Source organism: Polyergus mexicanus, unplaced genomic scaffold, assembly GCF_030449975.1.
Source record: "Polyergus mexicanus isolate NDT 795.1 unplaced genomic scaffold, iyPolMexi1.0 SCAF_21, whole genome shotgun sequence".
Taxonomy (NCBI): Eukaryota; Metazoa; Arthropoda; class Insecta; order Hymenoptera; family Formicidae; genus Polyergus; species Polyergus mexicanus.
Genome location: NW_027223341.1, coordinates 1,796,455 through 1,818,515, shown reverse-complemented (window position 1 = coordinate 1,818,515; position 22,061 = coordinate 1,796,455). Strand labels below are relative to the sequence as shown.

General features: G+C 32.1%; 1 protein-coding gene across 1 annotated transcript in view; it reads right to left on the bottom strand.

Annotated features, from left to right (window-relative positions):
- Ptr (patched domain-containing protein) overlaps window positions 1-13,264 on the bottom strand; it is a 32,547-nt gene extending 19,283 nt beyond the window's left edge. The window contains exon 1 of the mRNA XM_070312071.1: window positions 12,725-13,264. The gene's annotated coding sequence lies outside the window, so the exon portion shown is untranslated. The remainder of the gene's footprint in view (window positions 1-12,724) is intronic.
- Window positions 13,265-22,061: the final 8,797 nt, after the last annotated feature.

Genomic DNA, 22,061 nt, shown 5'->3' with positions numbered 1-22,061 from the left:
TTTATTTAATTGTTTATACCCGAGAAAAAATGGACTTTATGTAATTATATGTGTAATTTTGTACTATCATATATAATAATATCCAAAATTTCGCGCGATATCATCTTATTTTTATATAATCATATTCGGCTAGATGTGTTTTTATAAATAATCGGATCTAGTCGAATATGATTATATAAAGATAAGATCATATTGCGCCAAATTTCGGATATTATAAAATATAGCCAGATCATATCGCGTCAAATTTCAGATTTAATTATGCATGATTTTACATGATTATATAAATCCATTTTTTTTTCAAGATAAACAACTATTTTCGTTCCTGAATTTCGTAATCATCATCGTGATGAATTAAAAAATTGCTTTCCTTAAATATTACTATGATATTAGTCGATGAATTCAATGGGAAAGAAATTATACAGATAAAAACCCACGATAGAGGGAAAGTATATTCAAGCGTAAGAGTGATTGCTTCCTGGAGATCAGGAGAGTTAGTAGAGTATGTTCAAGTGGCTGAAAGCAGTCTCAGTGAGCGAATTTTTAATTTCAGAAACAATTCATTATATATTTCTATTTACTTAGTATTTCATTATTATAATTAAATTTTATTATTTTGTTATATTTAATAATAAAATAGAAAGATGTGCACTTATATATATCCTTTCTCTTTTCAGGTATCATTCCCATATAGCACAGAACATTGCAGCAACATTGCAACAATATTGCAACATTGTAGCAACATTGCGGCAATGTTGCAATGTTGCTGCAATATTGCTGCAATGTTCTGTGCTGTATGGGTTATTATTATTAGTGAAATGTGTGGAAAATATGAAATATATTCAGGAAGAGGGAAATAAAATGACAATTGAATTGCGATGAAACTTGTACGAACAGACGTGCGGTCGTGATTCATAAATTAATTTCATTATTACATCATTATTTATTACTATGTATTGCAATTATTTTACTTTATCATTTATATTTACGTTTATCTTATTAGTTATTAACGAGAAATAACCGATCGTAACATTCATATTCGAAAGCAATGTCTTAGAGTTTACGCAAACGCAATTAACAACGTACTGTATGCACGAGACTTGTACATATTCAATTCACGTCATCTATAATCGTGTCGCAATTTTTGCACACAATTTCAATATATTATTGTACGTGCGATATACAGGGTGTCCCGCAACATGATGTCCATACTGAAACTGTGTATTCTTTGTGTCATTCTGAATCAAAAAGTTTTAATACACGCACATGCCCTAAAGTCGCCCTTGTTTCGAAGTTATAGGGAAAAAATGCAAGAGTAGTTATTTCTCAAACTAATGCGAGAAAAGCACCTTTATGACTTACCTTACCGCATTAGTAGTGCGGAAATAACAGGCATTATAAAAAATATTGTATATATGGTATATGTGCGGAAGACAATGAATTACATCGCAAAAATATATACAAAAATTTTATTTACCGACGAAGCTACTTTTACGAGAGACGGCATTACAAATGATAAAAACTCACACCAAATTTTGATCACCACGAGAAGAAAATTCTCATGCTATTACTGAAACATTTTTTTCAAAATCGATTTTCAGTGAATATCTGGTGCGGTATAATCGGTAATTGTCTAATAGAGCCCATCATTATTGAAGATCATCATTTAAATGCTGAACGATACTTCTTTTGCGAACTTCTTTTGCGTTCTACAACATCAATAATTCAAAGAGCAGAAGTGTGCGCAGGCCAAAATGGTGGTCACTTTGAACAATTTATAAAGTAATTTATAAAGTAAATTATTGTTTGATTATCGTTTAATTATTGTTTAATTATCAATAAATTATATTATCTTTAATAAATAATATTCTCCTTATTTTGTGCAATTTTATTTTTTCGCTATAACTTTGATACAATCGACTTTAGGGCATATGTGTATTAAGACTTTTTGACTTAAAATGACAAAAAGAATACACAGTTTTAGTGTGGACATTACGTTGCGGGACACCCTGTATACACAGTAATATAAAACATTCATCAGTTATCGTTAAGTCTGATCTTGCGCAAATCGTTGACAAGAATACGTTGGAAACTTGCCTTGATTTTTTCTCTCTCTCTCTCTCTCTTTATATATAAATATATATATATATATATATATATATATATATATATATAATTAATACATATCTATATATAATATATAAATTGAAAAAATATCCAATATTTTTAAATTTATGTATATAAAGCTCATATATTTTTCACATTATTCTCTCCTTTCTCTTTATATATATTTCTGAATATTATTTCTACCTTTACTAAATATGTTTATCATTAATATTGGAATTTATCGTTCAACAATCATATTAATTACAAACAGTAAACGTCGCTATTATATGTCAACATTCTCATTTGTCGCAATCACGATTGCGATTAGCAACCTCTCGGTCTCCCTTATTCTTTGGTTAAATACCTTTCACGTGCGCGCGCATTTACGCAGGTGCGTAAATGCGCGCGCACGTGTTCCAAGAACGAACGTACGTACAACCGCGCGATTCCTCTACCTTAACGATAAGCAAGTGCAGCATGTCGATGTGAAAGTATGCCGTGACTAAGGAGAGAATTTTCCATTTCGTTATTTACAAGCGCGGCACTTTCGTTCTTCTTGTGCTCACCGCGGCTTCGATATCCCATACAGCACAGAACATTGCAATTACATTGCAGCAATGTTACAATCTTGCAAGTTGCAATGAAATATTGTTGAGACATTATTAGAATATGGAATTGTAATATTTTATGAGAATGTTACAGCAATATTTCAAAAACATTACAAACGACACTTTTTGATAATCGCTACTTCGTTCGTTTACCACTATGCGGCGCGCGTTGTGTTATCTATCCCGTATTTAAGTTTTAATCACGATGGTTATATTTATAAAGCTTGCAAAAAGCGGTTAGTAATATTAAAGGTATAATAACTATTGTATTTTTATCAGATTAATTTGTCTGATACAATCCCAACACAGGAAATTCAGATATTGAATTGAGTATTCAGATATCGGACAAATAATTATCCGAAAAAAGTTAAAATTATCCATTTATTGTCTACTTAAGATATGGAGTTTAATATTTATATAAATAAAATTTTAATTTTTATGAATTGAATTATTTAATCATTATCAATTTCTTAAACTTGTAAATAATTTATAAAATAGCGATGTTAATTAGATAACAGAAAATTGTTTAATAGTTCCCATCTTTATATAAAAGCAAAAATTTGATAATAATTTTTTAATATGCAAAATGCTTCAAATTTAATTTAGATAAACTTGGAGAATATATATATAAAGACATCCAAGAGAGACGAGAAAAAACTCGTTGTAATGGCGTAAATTCACAATCTTTTTTCTTATCTCTCTTGGATATTTTTATATGTTCTCAAAGTTTATGTATTAAATTTGAAGCGTTTTGCATATTTGTAGCAATGTATTTAAATATTACAAATACATTGCACCGTAACATTACTGTAGTCTTACATTGAAATATTTCTGAGGGCAGACATTTCAACGTTGCCGCAGGCTTGCAGTAACATTGCAGAAATATTTCGCAACTTCTATGCAATATTACAATTTTTCAATGTAAGATCTATGCAACGTTTTTGCAATCTTTCGGTGCTGTATGGGATGCGACCCTTTCTAAACGTCCTTAACCCTCGCCTTACGTTTCTTTCTCCCTCTCTTACGAATGCACCTTTCCCCCGCGAACGAGCCAGAGAAAGCGCGATAAAAGGTTTTATTTCTTTTGTGCAATGATGGATTTCGTTGTTACTTTAGATTGTTTCGTAAACAATTTTTACTACTCTCTACGGTTCGATAACTCTACGGAAATCGAATCAAAGTTTTTCGATGGATATTAGATTTTCAACAATCGAATTTTTCGAAAGTTCTATAACCGAGTCTTTAAAACTTTACAAATTTTATTAAAATTTTACGTGTTTGAAAATTGTAAATTCTCCTTGATATATATTTTTAAAGCTTTGAAAACATTAATTACCAATTACTAATTTGAAAACATTAATTACATATGCGAGGAGATTTTTGTGAATCTTGTATCATTCTAAATTGTAAACTTTTGATCGCGGCGCTTGATATGCTATTTTATGAAAAGATTACTATGTAAAGCAGTGTTTCCCTTTCCGGTAGTCGGGGCAAACTCTTCAATATTTCTTCGGCAAATCTCGATTTCATCTCGATTTCATCTCGATTGATTCCTTCTACATCTCGTGCAAAAAACGAAAGTGAGAGTGACACGAGCCGATCTGTATCAGAGGAAAAATTGTACGGCGTGTTTGACCGAGATGTGTGTAACTTGGGTTCATAAAATTACGAAGATAACATATACGAGACATACCTCGGAGCAAACAAAGCCGTGTTGACTCGTTCAAGCGATCAATGCGCTCTTTCTTTCGAAGGTAAGCCAGTGGCAGTTACGGCACCGCAACAACAGAGCGACAATAATGTAATTTTTTTTTTTCGTCTCATATTTACTATTTTGCATATTAGTCGACAGTTTATGACAGACGAGCGCCTCTTAGGCGCTAGGATTAATTCTTAATCTCTACAGGTTAATTTTAATTTTAAACAAGATAAAGAACTTCTATAAATAAAATAAAGTTCGTATGAAAGCCATTGATCGAAGTTGCACTTGCACATACACAGGGTACGTTTTTGCCATCTTAATTTCAAGGACTCAGTTCCTGATCAAAGTATTGGAGTCGATGCTTCCTTAACGAAAACATGAATCGTTGAATATTAAAGCGACATAATCATTTAAGTGATGCCTAATAAAAAAATTGAAGCTGATGAGTTTGGAAATCATTTTCATGTATTTATGCACGAAAGTTCGTTAAAGGTATAATATGATTTTGCAATTCAATCTTAGATGAAGCCTGAAGCATTTTTTTTGCGATGTAAATAAAAAAAACTTTTCCGAGACAATAAAACGTAAATTTCGAATGTCATAAAACTTTGTCTTTGTAAGAAAACCTTTTTTTTTATCATCTATTGGGGGTTGACCTGAACACACTATGCCTACAGATCCGTTCACAGGTAGCAGATTAGTACAAAACAGTTCTTTATTTTGAAACAAGAAGTCGCAAAAAATACGGTCAATCGAAGAAACTTTAGTTCTTTCAATATGGTATTTTTCAAGTATTTTTGAATATAGGAGTTTACCACTTGCTCTATTTTGGAAAATTTTTAAATGAAGTTTAACTAGATAAATTTTGTTGATTTGTTACCTTGAGATTCGCATATATACAGGGTGTCTTAGACCACCCGTACACCCCTTTTCTTTCAAAAACTAAGCATTTTAGAGAAAAACGTTTTGAACAAAAATTATATGGTTTTGAGGGGAACATAAGATGGTGTCATTAGTTTGACCTTGGATGGCATCGTTAAGGTCAAGTTAAGGACACCTTTAATTTCTTAAATGGAACCTCCTATTTTTATTGCATATTCTTATAGCTTATGTCGAGAGCTATCCAAAACACTATAATAAAGTATTTTTTCATTAAGTACTTTTTGAGTTATTTTGTATTTTAATCTGACATATTTCGATATAAAAAATTAAATATCTTGTAAAATATTTAGTTTTCAATAATCTTACCGTAATACTTTTATGTAGAGAATAATGAGACAAATCAATTAGTGCAAAAAAAAACAAATAATTGTTTAAAAAAATACATTGTAAATAATTTTCTTAAAAACAATTATTTTTTATACTAATTGATTTGTCTCATTATTCTCTACATAAAAGTATTACGGTAAGATTATCGAAAACTAAATATTTTACAAGATATTTAATTTTTTATATCGAAATATGTCAGATTAAAATATAAAATAACTCAAAAAGTACTTAATGAAAAAATACTTTATTATAGTGTTTTGGAAAGCTCTCGAGATAAGCTACAAGAATATGTAATGAAATATAGGGGGTTCCATTTAAAAAACGGAAGTTGACCTTCAATTGACCTTGAAAATGACCTTTAATATCAAATCCAAGGTCACTATTAGACAGCCCCCTTTATTCCCTATAACTTTTATCGAAGTCGCTTTCCTTCAGACGTTGATCCTGAAAAGTTATGATATATATATATATGTTATGATATATATATATTAAATATCAGACATTGAGAAGTTGTGATAAACGCTTCTTATTTGGAAGGTCGATTATAAATCAAACAATCGATTATAGATTGAAGATCGTCAACAATGACTGACTAGTAATCATCTGTATCTTGTAAAAATACAATCGCCAGATTGCGGAATGTAAAATAATCGTAACCAGATTATAGCTTAGTTAAAAGATACATTTTCTTTACACTCACTTTGGAACTTGTACAAAGTTACAATTGGACATAACATCATCCTCGGATATCCAAATACTTATAGCCGTGTGCACGTTTCTCTGACAACGAAGGAGTCGAGCGTGATAACGTGATTACATGTGTCGGTTCTTGTTTTTCTTATTTTTTTCAAAGCCGTGAACTATTGCAAAACCGCATGGCTCGTCTGTCGTGCTCGAGCAATCGCTACGGAAAGGGAATCGGGACAAGGTTGGGTTACGTTCCTTAAAATGACGTACGTAAATCGAGCTTTTATAGCTGTCGTGCGTCGTGCATATTTATAAGCGCGTTGCACGTATGCGCGAATATCGTTGCGCAGCTTTGTATCCCTTTGACATTATTTTGGCGAGCATTATTTGGCTAAAAGTGCAAAATGTGACATATGTGCCAAATATGACGCGTGATTTCAAATTAAGCAAGAATATATTAAGATCGAGAAAATAGGATTATACATCTCTCTCTCTCTCTCTCTCTCTCTCTCTCTCTCTCTCTCTCTCTCTCTCTCTCTCTCTCTTTCTCTCTCTATATTTTAATGCTGTTTTGATATCAAGAGAGTTTGAAGTTTACATTCTATACCCCGCGAATGTGTATGTGTGTGTGTGTGTGCAAGTTTAATAGATGACGATATTAATTTTTATAAGTAAACTTAATAAAAAGCCACACACACGACATAAATTTCTGTTTATTCCGTCGTTTAATTTTATTATTTATATTGATGATTTAATTATGAAGATAATATATTTATCGAGGAATAATATTTTGCAGCGCTTCGAGATTATAAATCTTTAATCAACGTATTGATATAAACAGAATTATTTTAAAAGGCACTTACATCTCGCCAGAAAAAAGTTTGCACTTTGGTTGCTTTGTATACGAGTGTAAAGTTCTTATTCTCTACAGCAGAAATAAACTTTATTACTGCGACATTAATTTATAATGAGCAGTGTCAATGAATTGTGTCGTAATGAACTGTGTGAAATCAAATAAATTCAAGGTCAATATTTTAGAGTTCACGTTTAATTAAAGATACGTATTCAGGTCATGGTAAACATCGTTGTTAATCAAAATTCTGCGAAAGTAATTTTTTAATTTTTCAAGAAATAAGTATTTGCCAATTTGAATAAATTCGATAATCTTCTGAAGAAATAAAATAATGAAGATATAAATATATTTCTAAAACCGAGAGCAAATCCGGATTGTAAGTCTAGTTTGTAATATTCGGATTATACTAGTTTAAATATTTAAAATTAGATATTTAACTTTAAAATATGTGTGTGAATGAAGAAATAAATTTTTTTTATTCTACAGTTCATGCAACTTAAATGCATTACAACATTACGCATTAAAAAATATTGCGAAACATTAACGAAGCAGACATAAACATGTTTAATTAAAGATACGTATTCAGATAATGGTAAACATTGTTATTAATCAAAATTCTGCGAAAGTATGGTGTACAACTTTGCTTCCGCCGTTTTCCTATAGATGGCTTTAGCGGTAAGTAGTGGTCGAAATAAATAGATCATAGACGTCATGCAATAAACTTGGGCATCTGTCAACATAACCCCATAGAAACATTAGTCGATTTGTGTCTGCATTATAAAGTTATTCTCGATTGAAAATGTCAGTTTACGAGCCAAATTCTCGTCACTTGCAGGAGGTTTCAATTTTCTGCTTCAATATGAAGAAATCTGCGGCTGAGGCTCATCGAATGCTCTCAAATACTTATGGTGAAGCCGCTATTAGTGAAAGAACGTGTCGTGAGTGGTTTCAACGCTTCAAGAACGGTGATTTTCACGTCGAAGACTGGCATAACGGTGGAAGAGAGAAGGTTTTCGAAGATGCATAATTGGAGGCATTACTTAATGAAGATCCGAGTCAAAGTCAAAAAGAATTGGCACGATCATTGGGAGTGACTCAACAAGCAATTTCAAAATGTATAACCAGTTTTTTACAATAAAGCCTCAAATTTCGGAAAAAAACGGCGGAAGCAAAGTTGTACACCTAATAATTTTTTAATCTTTCAAAAAATAAGTATTTGCTAGTTTGAATAAATTCGATAATCTTCTGAAGAAATAAAATAATGAAGATATAAATATATTTCTAAAACCGAGAGCAAATCCGTATTGTAAGTCTAGTTTGTAATATTCGGATTATACTAGCTTAAATATTTAAATTAGATATTTAAAATATGTGTGTGAATGAAGAAATAAATTTTTTTTATTCTACAGTTCATGCAACTTAAATGCATTACGTATTAAAAAATATTGCGAAACATTAACGAAGCAGAGCTAAATATGATTTTTGTATTACAAATACCATTGTGCAATTAATAAATTATCTATCGTACAAAAGTCTATCTTTTAAGTCTATCGTACAAAGTATGATATTGACAAAAACGTGTATTTTCGTAGTATCGGGCAAAAATATTTGTTATGGAATTAAGAGCTTCGCGAAGATGGAGAGAGGGGGGGGGAGAGGGGGAGAGAGAGAGGGAGGGCAGAATGCGGTATGAAATCATACCAAGCGTTTACGATTTGACTCATCGATTTGAATCATTCATTATCAAATAGAACAATGAGACATTTTTATCCGTCGCGGATGCGAAACGACAACGGTCGAACGGAGTCTCTTAGATCGTCTCATCGCTCGATTCCTTCCGATGAAACGACCTGGGCTACCGTCATCGCCGGTGCTGCAACGAAGCGCTCGCGTCCTTTCAAACCGGAAGAGATATCCGAGTGTTTAATTTATCGGTTACGGAGAATCGGTCGGCGACGTCGGCGCGCAGCGATGGGCCCGTAGGAATGGATAACCGGACGGGGGACTCTCTCTCTTTCTCTCTCTCTCTCTCTCTCTCTCTCTCTCTCTCTCTCTCTCTCTCTCTCTTTCTGCGCGCGCGCACACAGTTACTTTTCTCTAATTTAAATAGATTGCATAAGTGTTTCGCGGTCCATTCGAGACCGGTCTCTCTTCGCACAAATATTATCCGGTCAATTCCGGTCTCCCCCTTCTCTCCCTCCCCCGTCTCCTCCTCCTCCTCCTCCTCCTCCTCATCCTCGGAGAGATGCAAGAGATCGCGCTTTATATGCGCATAAAATCACATATGTATAATTTACGCGTAAATTCCGTTGCTAAGTATGAAATTATCGCAATGATTGATATGTATATGTGCCGCAATACTTAATAATAATAATAAGTTATCTTGGTTTGAATGATATTGCGAAAGGGTAACTGCGCGAGTGCATAAAGTGAATAAATCACAGCGTAACATATTCTCGGGGGCTAACTAGTAATATATTGAAAGACGCAACTGCGTTTCTAGTATATCACATAATGCAGTACAGGGCGTTGAAATTGCTGACTGACACATCTTGATTTATTATTATAGAGTTTTATAGATAATATTTTCTTAGACTATGATAAGTATCTATATTCTCTTATTAATATTTTTTATTATATTTTTTTTATATCTAAAAAAAAATTATTGTTTAAAAAATCTTTCCCCGAAGATTATCAGATTCTTTTCTTATATATATATATATATATATATATATATATATATATAGAGAGAGAGAGAGAGAGAGAGAGAGAGAGAGAGAGAAAATATATATATATATATACAGGGTGTCCTAGACCATCCGTACACCTCTTTTCTTTCAAAAACTAAGCATTATAGAGAAGAACGTTTTGAACAAAAATTGTATGGTTTTGAGGGGAACAGAAGATGGTATCATTGGTTTGACCTTGGATGGCATCGTTAAGGTCAAGTCAAGGACACCTTTAATTTCTTAAACGGAACCCCCTATTTTTTATTGCATATTCTTATAACTTACCTCAGGAGCTTTCCAAAACACTATAATAAAGTATTTTTTCATTAAGTACTTTTTGAGTTATTTAATTTTTTATATCAAAATATGTCAGATTAAAATACAAAATAACTCAAAAAGTACTTAATGAAAAAGTACTTTATTATAGTGTTTTGGAAAGTTCTCGACATAAGCTATAAGAATATGCAATAAAAAATAGGGGGTTCCGTTTAAGAAATTAAGTGTCCTTGACTTGACCTTAACGATGCCACCCGAGGTCAAACTAATGACACCATCTTGTGTTCCCCCTCAAAACCATACAATTTTTGTTGAAAACGTTTTTCTCTAAAATGCTTAATTTTTGAAAGAAAAGGGGTGTACGGGTGGTCTAGGACACCCTGTATATATAATATTATTTATTTGCAATTCTTCACACAATCATTTTGAGATATTTTGCGACAGGGAGTACCAGAAATGCGCAAAAACTGATGCTTATTTTGATAGTGTGTCGATAAAATTTTTGTTTTTCGACGAAAGGCTCGACTTCGCCTCAAGGATAATTTAAAGATAACTTTTGACTGAATTAAAACCGAACGTTTCGCAGCAATATTCTACATTCTCTATAGTGATTTTTTTTTTTTTTTTTTTTATGCGACGAAAATGATCGATGGAGGCCCTTGCGAATATCAGCAGCGTCCCCTCGCTACAGATTTGCCGATGCGTCAGTAATATGCAATTCCCCACCGACCATCCGAGGTCAACAATTTGTTACGGGGACGGGGACGTTCAAGGAACATATCAACAGCGTAGTTGATTGACCTGTTGTTGTTATGGAGCGATACATTTTGATACCAGTCCATACCTTCGCTCTATTATTGTATAATAAAATGTGCCCTGTGATCTCGGAGTAAAGCAGCCAATTTGTCACGTAGACGTTATTAAATACATTCAAGTAGTAAAAAGCAAGTACAATTAAGTAACAAAAAAAGGATCTTTCTCCATTGTTCTCCATTTTTCGCGTTCAAGTAAATACGCAATAATATATTTTCTTATTACATGCAATTGATAAGTAATCAGGAATCTGGTAAGAGCGTGTAATTATATATTAAACTCAAAACATAATGTAATAAAATTTTTGCAGACGAAGAGATAGAGAGAGAGAGAGAGAGAGAGAGAGAGAGAGAGCAGAATAGAAGAATAAAATATTCTTCTCGAACAACAATAGCGTATTTAAAAAATTGTTAATGCCAGATCTTTCAATACATTAGCAATCTGTTTCTTTCGCGCGGATGTTTTATTTTGTCGGAATTTCTCTTATATTTTTTATATCCTTGACTCGATGAGATTTTAATTTCGCGTATCCTGTTTAGCGCATATCGTCGTTTTCACAAAATCCATCCTTACGCCCCAAAGCGACAAATCCTCTCACCGTACACAGTCATCATTACTTTATTATTTAGAGAAACGGTACAATGGCCTTTAATAAGATAATAAGTGGTTGTGAAGCAATGAGTTAACACGAAAGTGAGTCGGCAACAGGGCGTTATAGTACAAACGTTCATAAATGGATGACTAAGGCTTGCACGAAACTGCGTAGGCATAACATAATCGTTGTAATAAAAGCGTTTCCTGTTTATAGGAAAAACGCTTTTCCCTAAATAGAATTTTTAATGAGCAAACTCAATATGCTCTTGTTCACTAGACCGATAAACTGATAAATACATTCTGTAAGATATAGTTTTGCTCTTATCCATCCCTTTCCTTTGTCTGGATTTTTTTTTTTTTTTTTTTCGTTGCGATTAAAACGTTGGCCTTTTTCACTTAAAAATAAAAGATTAATATTATTATTAATTCAAATGTATGCATTAATTTAAATTACAATACGTAATAATGTAATAATTTTTTTTATATATTTTATATCGCGTTAATCGTGTAATAAATATTACGGACAGGCTTAACAGATGCTTTTGATTTATTTAAGCGTCATTGGTTTAAAACAAGGAACAGTACGAATTGTAAGATTAATTTAATTTAATTACTTTATAATAAGACTGTTTTTTTTTTTTTTTTGGCCACACTTTCTACACTTTATTCCCATTTATTCTGTGCTTTCTCTTTTCGAAGGAGCATATAATTATTTTAAATTTCAACGTGTTAATGAAAAAGGCGTTGAATTAAGAGGAAGGACGTATTATATAATTGAATCGACATTCGATTGAGATTTATAATTGTGTAAATATTTGAATTAATTCTCTTCGAATTATTTTTCATTAATTTCAATAACATTACAGAAAGAAATGGAAAATAAACATGCAGAAATACAAAATGATTTTCACAAAAGTATTTCTCCTACAACGTTTTTCCTCTAACGCAGATGAAAAATTTCAATAGCTAAGGGATTCGAATAAAAAATCATTTTTAATTTCGTGGGAATGTAAAAAATCATCAATATTTATCCCTATTCGCAATTATTCATCAATCGATCATTTTATAATCATGAACGCTAATGAATTACCTTGCTTCTTGATTGAACAGGAAGAGAGCGCTTTAAACCTTTCACAAAATCTCCGCACAAAACTATATCACTATTAATTAAATCCTTCGGCAAACTCTCGGCCAATATCGGATTTCTTTCCCTTTTCTCTTTTTAACTTTCACGATGGGGCACTTTGTCGCGTGTGTTCCTCCTCGTCTTTCTTTCTCTCTGTTGAACTGTCAGGCGGGAAGCGCGGCACGTTTCGTCCGTCCGCGTGTCATGATCGGCGATCGAAATTCGTGCGTGAAGGAGCGCGCGTGAAATCGAACGTCGTCGCGGGAAGCGGGATTCGGACTGCTCGACGAGCCGCTCGACATTCCGCTCGAGACCCGCTCGCAACTCGCTCCGATCGTTCGCTCCTCCACTCACCACGAGAAGTTTTACGTATGTACGCCGCACGAGGGATCAATCAGCACCCACGAGAGTAACGTCGCAAATATTGCTAGCGTGAATTTGCGAAAATCCTTTCGGTGGGCTGTCACTCTCATCGCTCTTCTATTCGGATCTCAGGAAAAAAAAAGGGAAAAAAAAAAGAAAAAAAATCTTTCTTCCACGGAAGAAAATCACGAAACGAAATTTTATTAAGAACAAACTATGATATTAATATTATAATCTTTTTTTCTTCAATATTTAATTTTTCCGTGCATTAAAATATTATTTATTTAATTAAATATTAAATATTAATATCAATCTCTGAGATCTTCGAAAGTGGAATCAATGAGGTGATAATGGAGGATATTCATCTATTTGCACGATTAAAAATACGACGGGAGTGGCGGATGGTGGTCCATATGAATCCCCCTGTATAATCTCGGAGAGATGAGCTGATCTTCTCTCTGGCGATGCGACTCAAATGCATGGCGCATCTGTAGTGGACGGAAGTAATGAATGTGACCGCACGCTTATCTAGTTTGACATTTCCTTGCTAGCCGATCGCATGCACGTCCACAAACGGTCGTCGTTTCGAGAAACGTCAACGCGATTAAATCCCGCTTCATTCGTCGATTATACGTAATGGATCGTAATCGAGTTCGGTCTTTCTTATGCCGATCGCGAGGGCTGGTAAACACGCAAACGGCGCGTTTCCATTGATATCTTGGAGAATAATATCGGAGGATTTTTGCATTCGAATTTCATTCGGAGGCAATTTTAATCTGTCGAAGATACGGCTGTGAAAAATGTACCAGACGAAAAAAAAAAAAAAAAAATCTTTCCTACATCATTTTCATTACATTTATAAATTTTTGATTAATATTTCATAATATATTTAAAAATATGCATTTATCTGTAACCATCCATCTGTAAGTGTATAATAATAATTTATATATCTTTTTTTGTTTTTCTAAAAAGTCAGGTGTTTTTCTAAAAAGCAGGATACACCACATTTTATTACTAATATTCTTTATTATTAATTTAATCTTTATCAACAATATTGAGAGAAATTTAATATTAGTGGCTATCGCGAGTTTGCGCGCTCGTCGATGATAAGAAATACACTATCTTTGAAAGAGAAACGTCAAGACACTTCAGCTAACCTTTCAACCTCTGCAAATCGCACCGGGAATGATAAAACTCTCGAAGAACCAGCCATCGCAGTGCATTTACTGCACTTCGCGACCTGCGTTTCCTTTTACGTCACGTTCTCGTGTTCGATTTTTTTTGTAATAACGATATCCGCGGATTTTCTACTCCCGAGAAAGTTTCTCGGAATTTTATTTAACGTTACGGTTTCATGTAATTTATTTAGCAAATTATACAACGTATCTTATTTATCGAATTTACATAATCGATTTATCGCCGAAAGTCGTTATTATTGCTTCGAGATCGTTGATTTGAGACAAAATCAAGAGAATCTTTTTGATAATTTTTTTTCAACGTATAATATTTAATGTATTAATTTCAATTTTTATCGTTTAACAAAATTGTCATATATAAAATTTCTATCGAATACAATATTTTTATTTATATCTTTTTTATATTATTTTATTATTAAACATCAAAACTAAAGTATGTTTTTTTTCGTGGATGATTCTATTCTGAATAGACCAAGCAGCGATGGCGTCTACATTCTGTGAAAAGAATAAATATCACGAGGGTTTAACGTCGCGCTGTTGTAAGATGTGCGTGCTCGAATATGCCCACGAGGGAAGAGGGATCAATGTCTGGTTTGAGGACAATGCAGGCAGGTGCCCGCAATCATTCTAATCTTAGTGGCTAATCCTCAGGCCGGTTACCTGCGCAGGTAGGTTTTTTTGGAAAAATCAGGTACGTGATTTTCCCCGTTCTACGTTGTAAAGAATCGGAGATCATTCAGATAAACTCAACGTATTATGCGATTATACGAAATTTTTTCTTATATTTCTAAAAATACATATCACGTAAATAAATCTCAACTATAGTGTTGGAAAAAGTTTCACACACGTATCAGTATACTTGTATGATATTAAGCGGTATTATATAAGTTATTTAAATAGATACGCACAAAAATAAATAAATATATATATATATATATATATATATCCCGAGAAATATTTTTAAAATAATTAAAAAGATAAAATATAAAAAACATTTCTGACAGATGGAATAAATTACATTATTGTATAATACAAATGATATTACGTTTAATAAATGCTTTAATTATAATTTAAATGTCATGAAATGCGTGAAATGTCAACATTTTCGTGACTTACGTACTTGGGAAGAATAATTTAACACTTTACGATCTAATTTATGTAGTCTTTAAAAATGCCTCCTTCTCTCCGCTTGAATTTCACTAATTTCAGTAAAAGCATGCATATGTCCAATTGTGATCAGGATTGTGGCGATCTCGGATTTAATATATTTTAATAGAATCGCGAATATCAAATGGAACATTTGAGCAAATAATTTCGCAAAAATCTAAATTGAATCGAAAACGGCGACTCGATGAATTAGTCCATGTTTTTTCTTAGAAGGATATATGTTTGGGTATATTTTTTATATAATTTTTTATTATCAAAAGAAAAGCAAACGCGTTCTAATAAAGAACAAAATATATAAATATTTCAGTCATAAATAAAGTAAGTTTAAACAGAAAGTTTCCAAAAAGGAACATCAGATTTTATAAATATTAAGCTCTTTTTCTGAGATCTCTACATTTTAGGATATTCGGAGAGTTAAATTTTCGGATTCTAGTATGACATATATTTTTTGCGCTACGTTTTCCAGGAATAAGTCATCGAAATTTAAAAAAATGTCAAAATCAGAGAAGATAAATTTCTATTTTACGTGCGCACAATTTTCTCATGCGTGGAATTTGTCAGGTGAAATATCTTTTAATCTCATTCATCGCATTGTGCAAAAGAAAGAAACAATCTGCCAAGTGTATGAGAGATTTGTCGAGACTCTGTTCTATAGATTCTTTGACTGGCTTATAAAAGATTTCTTTCCTTACGCTTCATAAGATTCTTCGTTCAAGATCGACTTTAGATATAATCAATGAACAAAGAATTCGTGTACTTAAATATATAGGGTGTCCCATTTTAAAAGTTCCACTCTCATAACTTTTCAGGATCAACGTTTGAAGGAAAACGACTCCGATAAAAGTTGTAGGGAACAAAGGGGGCTATTTAATCTTGGATTTGACATTAAAGGTCATTTTCAAGGTCATTTGAAGGTCAACTTCCGTTTTTTAAATGAAACCCCCTATTTTTCATTACATATTCTTGTAGCTTATCCCGAGAGCTTTCCAAAACACTATAATAAAGTATTTTTTCATTAAGTACTTTTTAAGTTATTTTATATTATAATCTCACATATTTTGATATAAAAAACAAAATATTTCGTAAAATATTCAGTTTTCGATAATCTTACTGTAATATTTTTATGTACAGAATAATGAGACAAATCAATTAGTGCAAAAAAAAAACAAATAATTATTTAAAAAAATACATTGTAAATAATTTTCTTAAAAACAATTATTTTTGTATACCAATTGATTTATCTCGTTATTCTGTACATAAAAGTATTACGGTAAGATTATCGAAAACTATTTTACGAAATATTTTATTTTTTATATCAAAATATGTCAGATTAAAATATAAAATAACTTAAAAAGTACTTAATAGAAAAATACTTTATTATAGTGTTTTGGAAAGCTATCGAGATAAGCTACAAGAATATGTAATGAAAAATACGGGGTTCTATTTAAAAAACGGAAGTTGACCTTCAAATGACCTTGAAAATGACCTTTAATGTCAAATCCAAGGTCACTATTAGATAGCTCCCTTTGTTCCCTACAACTTGTATCCGAGTCGTTTTCCTTCAAACGTTGATCCTGAAAGGTTATGAGGGTGGAACTTTTAAAATGGGACAAATCGTACAATCATGATATAATTAATCATAATTTATTATATGATTATTATTCAACAACTATATTATTCATAAGAATTGATATAAAAATTTGTCCATCATAATCCAACTAGATTGAAATACTCGAGAATCACATCGCTATACGTCAAAGAGGATTGATTCGTGACAGATACATTATGAATTCAAAGATCTTGATTGTTTATGTATTTCATAACTCGGGGTGGTGTTCATTATTATTACCGCTATGTCATTCGGTACGATTGTGACGGTGGCAATGATCTTGCCAAGGCTAAACGAGATCAGGCATGTGGTGATGATAATGATAACGAGAGGAATCACCGTCCACGCTTGTGCGCGATCAGCACATCCTTGAGAATTATGCATTATACAGGTTCTTGAAAGACTTTAATTTCGATCGATAATCGAATATACAATTACTCACTCATTTCACTTTTAAAATCTGCTCGAATTTCGAGCATAACGAGCGATAATGATGCGACGTACAATAATACTAATAATAATAACGATATATCTAAAAAAAAAAACAGTGGTTGGTCTGTTACAGACTTGTTACAATTTTCTCTTTGTGATAATGCACATGTAGTATACATTACACGACCGGATGTTCCTTCGTCGTCGACGTTAGACATTAAGGGATTTAAACTAAGAGAAATGGGAGTTGCTCCGCACAACATGCTTGCTAAAGGCAGTGAGAAAGAGAGAGAGAGAGAGAGAGAGAGAGAGAGAGAGAGAGAGAGAGAGGAAGAAAGAGAGGAGGAGACAAGGAGTTACGTAATGATTTAACATAGATGACAGAGGAACATTGACAAATTGAATTACTAATATATTGATAATTATGCTTTCGCAAAGTTACATCTTTGTTATATTTTATCCAAGATTATTCCAATTAATTAAATATAAATTATACAAAGGATTATACAAAGAGCTGTTTAATTATGCTGTGTTGAATTATGAATCTGGGCGATTTGACATTTTCTACATCAATTAAGTTTATGAATTAGAGAAGATAAATGCTTTTATAATTAATTTACTTTTATATATTTATATGTATAAGTTGAATGAATTTTAAGTGTGACTACAATTGCCTGTCAAACTGCTCTAATGTTCTTCTAAGCATGATTAATCGATTCATTTATTTAATTTTTTGTATCTATTTTTGAGTATAATTACATTGCTTCGTGTAGATCTTTATTTTATCTTTCTATTCTAATATATACAGAAAGAAAGAGATAGAAAGAGAGAGAGTAATTATTTTGAAAATAATAAAATTATATAGTTTTAAAAATAACTGTTCTGTCTTTTCTAATTATCATATGTAATAGACTTGAATAAGATATCACGTAACAGAATTACTCATTTATCGCTAAAACGTTCTCATTTTTACATTTTAAAAATATTATACTTATTACATAAAATCGATAAACAAAAACTCAACTTTAGCAGAGGATCTGAATTACGTGACGATGTTTCTTAATCCGTTCACCCTGACGCGCTTCATTTCAAGATATTTCTTTACCTTACAGCAAGTAAGGCATTCGCTTTCACCGGGATCCTTATTAACAAAGAATATCATGCTCGTCTGTAGACTCGTTTAAGTTTGCAGGGCCGCGGGGGCGTTCAATGACAGTTGCGTGCCCGACGACGTAGACAGGCCCGATTACTCGCGTGTAACCGCGCGCCGAGATGTAACACGCGTCAACTGCTCTGATATGACAACTCGAGACTAACCATCAACTGCGGGACAATCTAGCCATCAGTCTTAAATGGAATATATTTACAGCCGGGCTGAGAGAACGCGGCGATGCCCAACACGGTGACGTCGGCACATCCGCTTTCCTTCGTCGGCAGGCTCTCTGCTTTTCATGGTCATTTATTCGTCTAAGGGAGGCTTGTTCTTGCCGAATTAAAGTTTTCAATCTACGATCGAGAGCGTCGCAATCGCGATGAATTTGATTGTCGATTATAGACACGGATGTCGATTATGTAATGAACGGTGATTGCAACCCGATACTTGATTGAAAATTGAATTGATCATTAATTAATCGCTCCTGAGTGTATCTGACGCTTGGTACGCGATTGTTTCAGATTACAATCTCTATTGCATTGTATGCAAAGCAAGATTATGTCGTTGAAAATAATATGCGAGATAATCCTCTGTCTACGAAATATCTCAGAGTATCAATAAGTTTCTCCTACCAACGGTTTACAGTTTTATAGAATATGTTAAATTGAAACAAATTTTTTTATTCATTTGCGATTAAATATACCATCAGCATCATTACATGTATTAACTATATGTTAAGTGTTTATAATGTGTGATTATAGTAAAAATAATATAATAATAGTTTATTTCAGCTTCACGCCAAGAAAGGGACTTGGTTTACAATTTTCCTACCCACATTCATCCATCCATACTTCCCTAGCCTTCCATGCTAAACCTATATATTACCTTATACTAATATAAACACTATTTATTTACTAATTAACGTATTAACATAAATCCAACATAAACATAAAGCATATTAATGATAATAATCAGCACCATAAAACACAATAACAATAACATTATCAACTTTTTCTTGTGACTAGTTTCTGTTCCTTTATCCTATCTTACACAATAACTAGAACCTTGAGAGTATTATATTCCTTCACCTTTCCATTCTTACAATTAACTATATAAATTTATACCCTTTTAATTGAAAATTATTATCTCTTCCATTTCATTCTCCTCCTTTAATTTTCCTACCTTTTCACTTCTCTAATTTCTTTCTCTTTTTCCTTCCATAACTTTCTCAAAATTATACCTTTTTCAATGTCTATTTCGTCATTGAATAATTCCTTTTCTTTCTATTATTTCCCATTTACTCCCCTACAAAATGTTCTATACTATCGTTACCTATCCCACAGAATTTGCGTACTTTACCCTCTGTTTTTGTCCAATATTTATTTACATCCTCCATATGTTTCCACATCTTAATCTTAATAGTGCTCTAATTCCATCCCCCATTCTTAATTTGTCCATATTTTCGATCCTCAAATAACTAGGTCTACTATCTCTTGCCTCTATCTCTTTATATCTAACATTGTACCTCGCGTTTCCTATTTTACTATTTATAATCTATCTTTGTATGTCCTGCAATCTTTCTTTTACTAACTCTTCTAAATTATTACCTTCGCTTCTTAACATTCTTACTGCTTCGAAACCCCACCCCATATTATTATAGAAATTTTCTCTTTCTGTACTATATACATATCTTTTTCCCTCTCCTCCATTCTATCCTTTCCCTTTCAACAAATACTTAGAAAATTTCCCTCTTCTTTCCCTCTACATTTCTCTTCATATCTCATGGCTCTTATTCCCCATTCTATTTTTAGACTCTTCAAATTTAATTTTATTATCATTACATACCTTGGTGTACAGACGTCCAATCTAAAAATCCATCTAACATAATCCAACATAATTTTCTCTAGTTCCTTTTTTTCACTCCAACCTAACCTAACCCAGCACCGAAAGATTGCAAAAACGTTGCATAGATCTTACATTGAAACATTGTAATATTGCATAGAAGTTGCGAAATGTTTCTGCAATGTTACTGCAAGCCTGTGGCAAAGTTGAAATGTCCGCCCTCAGAAATATTTCAATGTAAGACTACAGTAATGTTACGGTGCAATGTATTTGTAATATTTAAATAATACATTGCTACAAATATGCAAAACGCTTCAAATTTAATACATAAACTTTGAGAACATATAAAAACATCCAAGAGAGATAAGAAAAAAGATTGTGAATTCACGCAATTACGAGTTTTTTCTCGTCTCTTTTGGATGTCTTTATATATTCTCCAAGTTTATCTATTAAATTTGAAGCATTTTGCATATTAAAAAATTATTATCAAATTTTTGCTTTTATATAAAAATTGGAACTATTAAATAATTTTCTGTTATCTAATTAACATCGCTATTTTATAAATTATTTACAAGTTTAAGAAATTGATAATGATTAAATAATTTAATTCATAAAAATTAAAATTTTATTTATATAAATATTAAACTCCATATCTTAAGTAGACAATAAACGGATAATTTTAACTTTTTTCGGATAATTATTTGTCCGATTTCTGAACACTCAATTCAATATCTGAATTTCCTGCGTTGGGATTGTATCAGACAAATTAATCTAATAAAAATAGTTATTATACCTTTAATATTACTAATCGCTTTTTGCAAGCTTTATATAACCATCGTGATTAAAACTTAAATACGGGATAGATAACGCAACGCGCGCCGCATAGTGGTAAACGAACGAAGTAGCGATTATCAAAAACTGTCTTTTATAATGTTTTTGAAATGTTGCTGTAACATTCTCATAAAATATTATAATTCCATATTCCAATAATGTCTCAACAATATTTCATTGCAACTTGCAAGATTGTAACGTTGCTGCAATGTAATTGCAATGTTCTGTGCTGTATGAGAACCTAACCCAAATTTCCACTCCATGTTCCATTACACTTTTTACTAAATATCTAAATAATCTCCTTTAATGTGATTATAGTAATTTGTGTCGAAAGAAAAATTAACATTTTTTAAAATTTTCCTTATATATTAAAAGAGTAAAAAAAAATACATATATACATATATATATATATATATTAAGAAATAATTATATCTAATGTAAAAGTCGGCCAGATGGAGGATGCTAAATAATTTGCCGTCATTCTGACGTTTCTCGCTTTAGATCGATTTGTAATTATTAGAGAAAGTTTATTATTATCACGTATATATACATATATATATATATATATATATATATGTGTGTTTTTAATATTTTGTGACACGACGAGAATAACCAGTTCTCGACAGAGAAGGCATAACCAACCGGCTTTTGCTGATCGGGCTCTCCGTTTGATAACTACGCCAGATAAAGGAAGGTCGATAAACGTTA